This window comes from Primulina tabacum, chromosome 11 (assembly GCF_025594145.1).
Source record: "Primulina tabacum isolate GXHZ01 chromosome 11, ASM2559414v2, whole genome shotgun sequence".
Lineage (NCBI taxonomy): Eukaryota > Viridiplantae > Streptophyta > Magnoliopsida > Lamiales > Gesneriaceae > Primulina > Primulina tabacum.
Genome location: NC_134560.1, coordinates 27440814 through 27448512, shown reverse-complemented (window position 1 = coordinate 27448512; position 7699 = coordinate 27440814). Strand labels below are relative to the sequence as shown.

The 7699-nt window shown below is 25.9% G+C and overlaps 1 long non-coding RNA gene across 1 annotated transcript; it reads right to left on the bottom strand.

Annotated features, from left to right (window-relative positions):
- Positions 1 to 5616: 5616 nt before the first annotated feature.
- LOC142517695 (uncharacterized) lies at positions 5617 to 6168 on the bottom strand. Its single transcript, XR_012813359.1, has 3 exons — positions 5937 to 6168; positions 5734 to 5852; positions 5617 to 5647 (listed from the first exon to the last, which is right to left on the bottom strand). It is a non-coding gene; the product is annotated as an uncharacterized LOC142517695 (long non-coding RNA).
- Positions 6169 to 7699: the final 1531 nt, after the last annotated feature.

Here is a 7699-nt window from a genome sequence, read left to right as displayed (position 1 = left end):
CCTCCAAAACCTATATTTGATGCATCTGTTTCCACAATTTTATCCCATTGGGGATTAGCAAGCATAAGACAAGGAAGGTTTTTAACCTTTTCCTTAATATTTCTAACAGCTATTGTATGTCTTTCAGACCAAGGTAAAGGATTTTTCTTTAATCTATCATATAAGATAGCAGAATCTTTAGTAAGATCTTTAATATAAGGAGAAATATAATTTAAACTTCCTAAAAATCTTTTCTTGTAATTCATTAAGAATTCTATAAACAGGTTTAGTTGTAAACTTAAAGGAAATAGGATTACCTTGAAAAGTACCTATAATACCTGTTCAATCAACATAAGTTAAAGGATAAATTTGATAAATAAAAGGAAGACCAAGTATAAGTTGGCTAGAAATATCTTTTGCTAATAAAAAACTGGTTTGAATACAGTTTTTATCTTTGCAAATATAAACTTTTGGTAATTTATAATTTATTTCTAATGGTTCTCCTCCTGCATGAGAGAGAGAATGAGTGGTTTTATGAAAATATTTCGTAGGAATTAATCCTTCCTGTATAACATTTAAGTCTGCACCACTATCAATCATAGCAATGAAATTCTTTTTATAAGAATTTTCAATTAATAAAGTTATATTGGTATACCATTTTTGAGATATAATCATGCTTAAAACAGATAAATGTTTTTTATCTAGATCAGGAAAAGAAATATCTTGTAAATTATCAAAACTATCAGAATTATTAACCGAATTATTATTATTAGTTTCAATGATTGAAACACGATAATTTAAACTATTATTATTGTGTTGTAAAATTTTTACTTGTTCTTTAAGATTATCAATCTCTTTAACTAAATCCTGTATAGTAACTGGATTCTGTTTACTATATTTCTGTTGAAGAAGATTTTTAACTTCTTTCATAGAGTAAGCTTGTTCTTGTTTAACAAGAATATTATTATTATTATTGCTAGTTGAAGCAGTATTCTCCATTTGATCAATAATTGTGGATTTTAATACTGGATCCTTAATCATTTTAAGAAATTCTATAATATTATTGTTAGTTAATACATTAATATTTAAATCATTGAATTGAGATATTAGTTTATAAAATTCATCATTTTTATCTTCTATATGATTTAAACAAGATTTTCCTTGTATACAATTATTACATTCATTTAAATCATCAGAAATATCTGATTCACTATCTATTATTTCTTCTGAAATATAAGATTCTGAAGAATTCTCATTTTCACTGTCAGAATTATTATTCGAATCCATTATTATTTTAAATAATGTTTCTTTTAGATTATCATCTATATCTAAATTATTAATTTTGTTTTTAGCCCAACATTGATTAGCATAATGACCTGGCTTTTTACATTTTCTACAAATTATTAATTTGTTTTTGTTTTTATAATTTTCTTCTCTCCGTAAATCACGGTTTTCTTTTCTTTTCTTCTTTTTATCTCTTTGCCTATCAGACAAATGTCTTTTCTTTCTATAAAGTTTTTCATCTTTTTCTTTAATTTTCTTCTTACCTTTATTAGGTAAGTTCATACCAAATTGATCACAAAATTTACCTAATTATTTTTTTCTCAAGTAAATTCTGTCTTTTAATTTGATTATTTAATTTTAATTCATTACATAGAGCTAAACCCTCTTTGATGCAAGTATTAATTAAATTTCCATAAGTATAATTATCATATGGAATATTAATCTCATCTTTTCTTAATACTTTTCTAATTCTTTCAGCAAATAGAAAAGGTAAACCATCTATAAATTTAGCTTTCCAGAAACTATTATTACAATCTGGTATCTCATATATACGAGATAAAAAAGTATCTTTATACCATCTAAAATCAGTAAGTGTTTTACATTTTAGATTACTTAATAAAGTACGAATCTTTTCACTATCATCAGTGAATTTTCCAGTAAAATGTTCAATCATAGTCATTAATAATGAATAAACAACATTTTCTGATTGAATATTATTCTCTATCTTAATAGAATTAATAATATCTTCCTTTTGGAATTGATTTAAATAGTTATCCCACCAACCTTTAAGTTGGCCAATAAAACCTGATATAATCATTTTAGCAATATTTTTATCAGTATTGCCTGAAGTTTTACACACAGTACTATACATAAGCATTCTGTGAGCAGTATTATAAATTTGTTTATCATTAAAACCATCAATATTCCATTCATAAATACTTTTCCCATTATAACTATTAGCAAATATATATTCTTGTTCTTCAATAAGAACATCCATGGGAGTAGGTCTATTATAATAATATTTGGTTTGGGTAGGTTTATTTGCCCATTTAATTTTATTAATTTTTTCATCAGAATGATTATCATCATTATCAAACTCTTCATTAAGAGTATTCAAATTCAGATTTTTAAATTTTTCTTCTAATAATTTTTCTATATCAGAAACAGAAGATTTAAATTTAAAATCCTTGATATCTGGAGGGGATTGAATAGAAGAAGTAGCAATAGAAACAATATTAGTTTCTTCTTCTTTAGTTTGAATATGAACATCTGGTTTAATTTGATTAATAGCCAGAATAATTTTATCAATACGATCCTTAAGAGAAATTATTTCTTCACCTATTATCGTAAGATACAAATTTGTATAATTCTGTTTTTCTATTATCTGATTAATATGTTTAACAGTTATTTGTAACATATCATTTTCAAATAATTTAGAAAAAGCAGTAAAATTTAAAATTTTATTATTCTTTTCTATAATAAAAGATTGTTGAGGAGGATAGACAGATTTTTGAATCTGTCCAGAAGAAAGTTTATAATTTCTTTCAAGAATAGAAATATAATCTATAATAAATGTTTTAAAAAACCAAGGAACAAAATGAATCAATTTATTCTGGTTTTCACAATACTTATAAAATTCCACAACAATATAATCAAACTCTTCTTTAGAAAAACTTTTAAAGTACCAATTTCTAAAAGATTTCCATTTGGATAAATAAAATTCTGCATTGATTCTTGCTCTAGCAAGAGATCCTTTAGTAAAATCAATTTTAGTTTTACTATCCATTAAATACTAAAATTCATATCTGAAACTGTATCAGTTTCTCTAACTTTTTGAAAGTTACTTTTATGAACAATATTATTTTGATTAATGATTAAGTCATCTATTGTATTTTGTACATGAGACTCAACATCTTCTCTTATCTGAGAAGTAGAAGCTCTAGAAGTTTGAGGAATATCCACCAAATAATCTAAAGGCGAAATAAAAGAATGACTAGATCTTGATCTAGTATAGATAGAAGATGGCAGTAATCTTCTTTGTTCATTATTAAACTGTATTTGAACATATCCTTCATTATTCTGAATAACTTGTTGTAAATCCCTATTTATTATAGGATTTCTAGGAACAGCTTGTTCAATTATCCAGTTTTCTGGAAATTCAATTTCTTCCCATTTTATAGATCTACGGGTTGTAATATTAGATCTATTAAAATTAGTTTCTATAAGAATAGTTTCATTTAATTTTTTATCTATTCTTTTACACATAGGATTTAGTGTAAATAATGGCTTATAATAAATACGATAACAAATACATATAACTTCTGTACCGGGAGTATAATTATATCCATGAGTTTTAACATTTAATGTTAAAGAATCTAATATATTAATATCAGACAAAGATAAAGATACATTCGGATAAACTTCAAAATATACTGGACCATGTGCCAGACTAGATTGAATTATTCCCATAAGGGATTGTTTCCAATTCAAATTTCTACCATCTCTTAAAGCTGCTATGAAGCTTTCTGGTAGTCCTTTTAATGTTAAAGGTCTAAAAGCTATTTGAATTAAACCTATATGCATGAATCTGTAATTTTTCCTATAAGGCAAAATATCTTTATTATTTAACAATTTAATAACCATTTCATTATCATGAAGAGGTACTGATGATTCTGTAGTTTTAACTACTTGTTTAAAACCAATTTTTTCAAAGGTTCCTAACTTATAGATCATTTTAGAATCTATCTTAGGAATAGTCCATTTATTCAATAAATCTAAATTATCAGGTAAATCATATTCTTCATTTAAACTGTTTTGAACAGTTTCTCTAAAACCGAAAATATTCATCTGAATAAAAAGTGCTAAATTATTATCCAGACTATTTCCATGGCTCTGATACCATCTGGGGCTTGGGATCAAGATGAGGAATATGATACTTGGCGTTGTTACACCAAACTTTTCCTTAGTGGCTTTCGCACACATGGAGGTTATTGGTTTCCAGCCTATATACCAAATTAGGGCGGTTAAAATTATGTGAAATTTTAAAACTTATTCTCAATTTGTTTTTATATACTTTTTGATTTATATTAATGAGTGATATATTTTAAGAAAAAATGATCTAATGGCAATAATAATTATTAGTGACAGGAATTAGCTAATAAACAAAATAAAATTAATAGTAAAATTAAAAAATGACACGTACATATTATTTAATAATATGTAGTAAAACAATATTTAGTTTTAATTAAATACTTTTAAATTCTGTATTATTGCTTATTAAGGATACTACTAAACATTTTAATTAAATTAAATATGATAAATGTGCGGAAGCTTAACGGCTTTTTTTTAAAAAAATATTATAAATTAATAAAATCTAACAAGTGTGAGAATTTTGCAAAAATTTTAACGGCTTGTTATATTTTATATTTAAAATTATTAAGCCGAATACTAAAATTGTTGATGTTTGAAAAAAATCTCAAAGTTCATATTTTAAATGTAATTATATTATATTATTTAAATATGAGAATGAGTTAATATTAGCGTCTTATAATTACAAATGTTTAAAAATTTAATTTTTTTATATAAGTCATATTAATTTTTTTATTATTATTAAAAAAATATTGGTATTATTAAATATAAATTTTAATTAAATTGATTTGACAATATAAATTTAATAATAATGAAAAAAATTTGTAAGTGATTTTTGAACTTTTATTATGATTGTATACATTATGTCATGATTTTAATATATGTGTAAGAAATTCATAATTAAATTTTGTTATGATTGTATACATTATGTCATAGTTTTTGATGAAGACATGGATACTGTGAGAGCCTTATTTTATGTAGGTGGCTACGTCATTATTGAAGATGGTAGGGTTGGATATAGTATCCCCGCGATCAAGCCCATTAAAATCCCTCGGTCTACTACATTTTCCCAACGGGTGAATGTGCATCGGAAGCTGGAGATTGACCAATCAAAATTCTGCATCAAATTGTCAACGAAATATTGTTATAGCTCGCGTTACATTGAAGAACATGTTTATATCACAGATGATGATAGTCTACAATTTATGCATCTCAACTATATGAAAATTTATCAATGCGCATGCCGATCGACATAGATGAATTCTATTTCCATCAAGAATTCTGCCAACCTCCGGGGACTCCATGTCATAAACTGTCCATAAAAACTGAAGCAATTAAAATGAAAAAAAGATTAGCAATTTGATAATATATAATTCAGACTGAATTTGTAAAAAAATTTCAAACTCTAAACAACTAATTTATATATCTACATGCCCTTCTACTATCATGTCAAGCATATCTCATTATACGGACCGAATGATGGGCCGTGTGTGTCCAAGAGAATCCGCGTCTCCACCTGTAATTTATAAAAGTACACAATATTTTAATTTAAACAAAATAACAAAATAATAATAATAAATGTTAATTATTTCTTAATAGTACCGTGCGCCGTATGAGGGGAATGGTAGACCCTGAAGCACATCCGCAGCCTGCTCTTCTGAAATAGATACCTGTTGCGCTCTATCAGGGCAAAGAAGAGTAATTCTATGCCACACCCAAATCTGCAATAACATACAACAGAAATAGTCAAATCATAAGAAAAAATAAGTACAACAAATATAACGACCGTAGAAGTGTACAAATACCTAGAATATCTGAACTGGGCCACACAAATCGACTTTTAATCTCATTGATGTGTCGCACAACTCTCTATAAAGATATGCCAACACAACAGAACCCCAACTATACGTATCCACTAATTCTATGTCCTCAAGGAACTGAAAATACATAAGTTTCACAGCATCACCTTCCGAGTTCGGAAAAATATATCCACCAATGATCATTAATGCAACACAACGAGAATATTGTGTCACGTCCTCTTCAGTGCTTTGATCATTAATCGTATTATTTAGGAAATGGTCTAGCAAAGCGATTAGATAAAGATGTGCACCTTTAATCTGAGAAGATGTGGGCGTAAAACCCAACTAAGTAACGAAACGCTTTTGTAATGTATGTACGCGGTATCTACACCAGTGATGGGAATGCCATCAATATTCAACCCCCAAATAAGGGCAACTTCATGTAGGGTGATTGTTGCCTCGCCCACGGTAAGGTGAAATGTGTGTGTCTCACGTCGCCATCTCTCAACAAGGGTTGTAAGCAAATGATTATCATAATTTTTAATAGGACCACACTGAATGACACCATAGAAACCCATGCGTGCAAGACATAGACGGACACCGAGGTGAATCCCAGCACTAAGCAATCTCCAAAGACATTTGTCAGACCGGCGCGGCGGAATTAGTGCATCCATGTTCTCAGCGTTGATACTATTTGATATGTGTCTACCCCGCAAATACAACACATTATCCGTATTTTCAGCCATCTTGCAAACAAAAAATCATTAGTTAACAAATATTATAATTTTTGTCAAAAAATGTAACTACATATTTTATATTAAACGAAATTTATTTTTAATTTTCTGCTGTAAATAATAAAACGTATATGCTGATGATAAATTGATAAATGTTATAAAGATGATAAGTTTTTTTAAAATATAAATAGTAATTTATAATACGTAAATAAACTACTTACTGTAAATAATTATATTGTCTTTACTTATAATAGTAACAAATAATTATATTAATAACAATAGTAATATGAATAACTATAAATATTTTGATTATACTAATACTCCAAATATTCTAGTTATTTTAATTAAAATAATTATAATAATAATTATTATTATTGTTATTATTTCAAACTATTGTAAATTAAGACTATTATTAATCTAAATAGAAACGATTAGTTAAATAATTAATATCATAATATATTTATATTCTATGTTGAATTAAAAATTTGTTTAAACGTGGATGCAAAAATTAATACACAATTAATGTTATTATTATCTAAATTTAATTACTATAAATAAATATATTTAAATTAATGTCATTAGTATAAATAATGTAATTTTTTAAATTTACCGTAACTTAACAATGAAATGTTAAAAAAATTGTAAATTATTTACTAGCTATAAATAATTGTTTTCATATTTTAAGAGGAACATGAAAATCTTAATTTGTTTAATTCCCAAAATGTTAAAAAAGATTACCGCAACTTCTAAATTCCAAAACAATTAAGATTCCCAAACAATAATAAATTTTTTGATTCACTCGTATGAAATATTGTTTGGGAAATAACGTTATTTTATTATTGTTTGGAAATTAATTACCAAAATTTAAAAAAAATTAAAAAATGTTCTTTCCTAAACAATAAAATTAACGTTATTTCACATATTATTGTAAAAAATAATATGTGAAAATTAAAAAAATTAAAATATATTTTAATTTCCCAAACAATAAAATAACGTTATTTCACGTATATATTTAATTCCAAAACAATAATATAT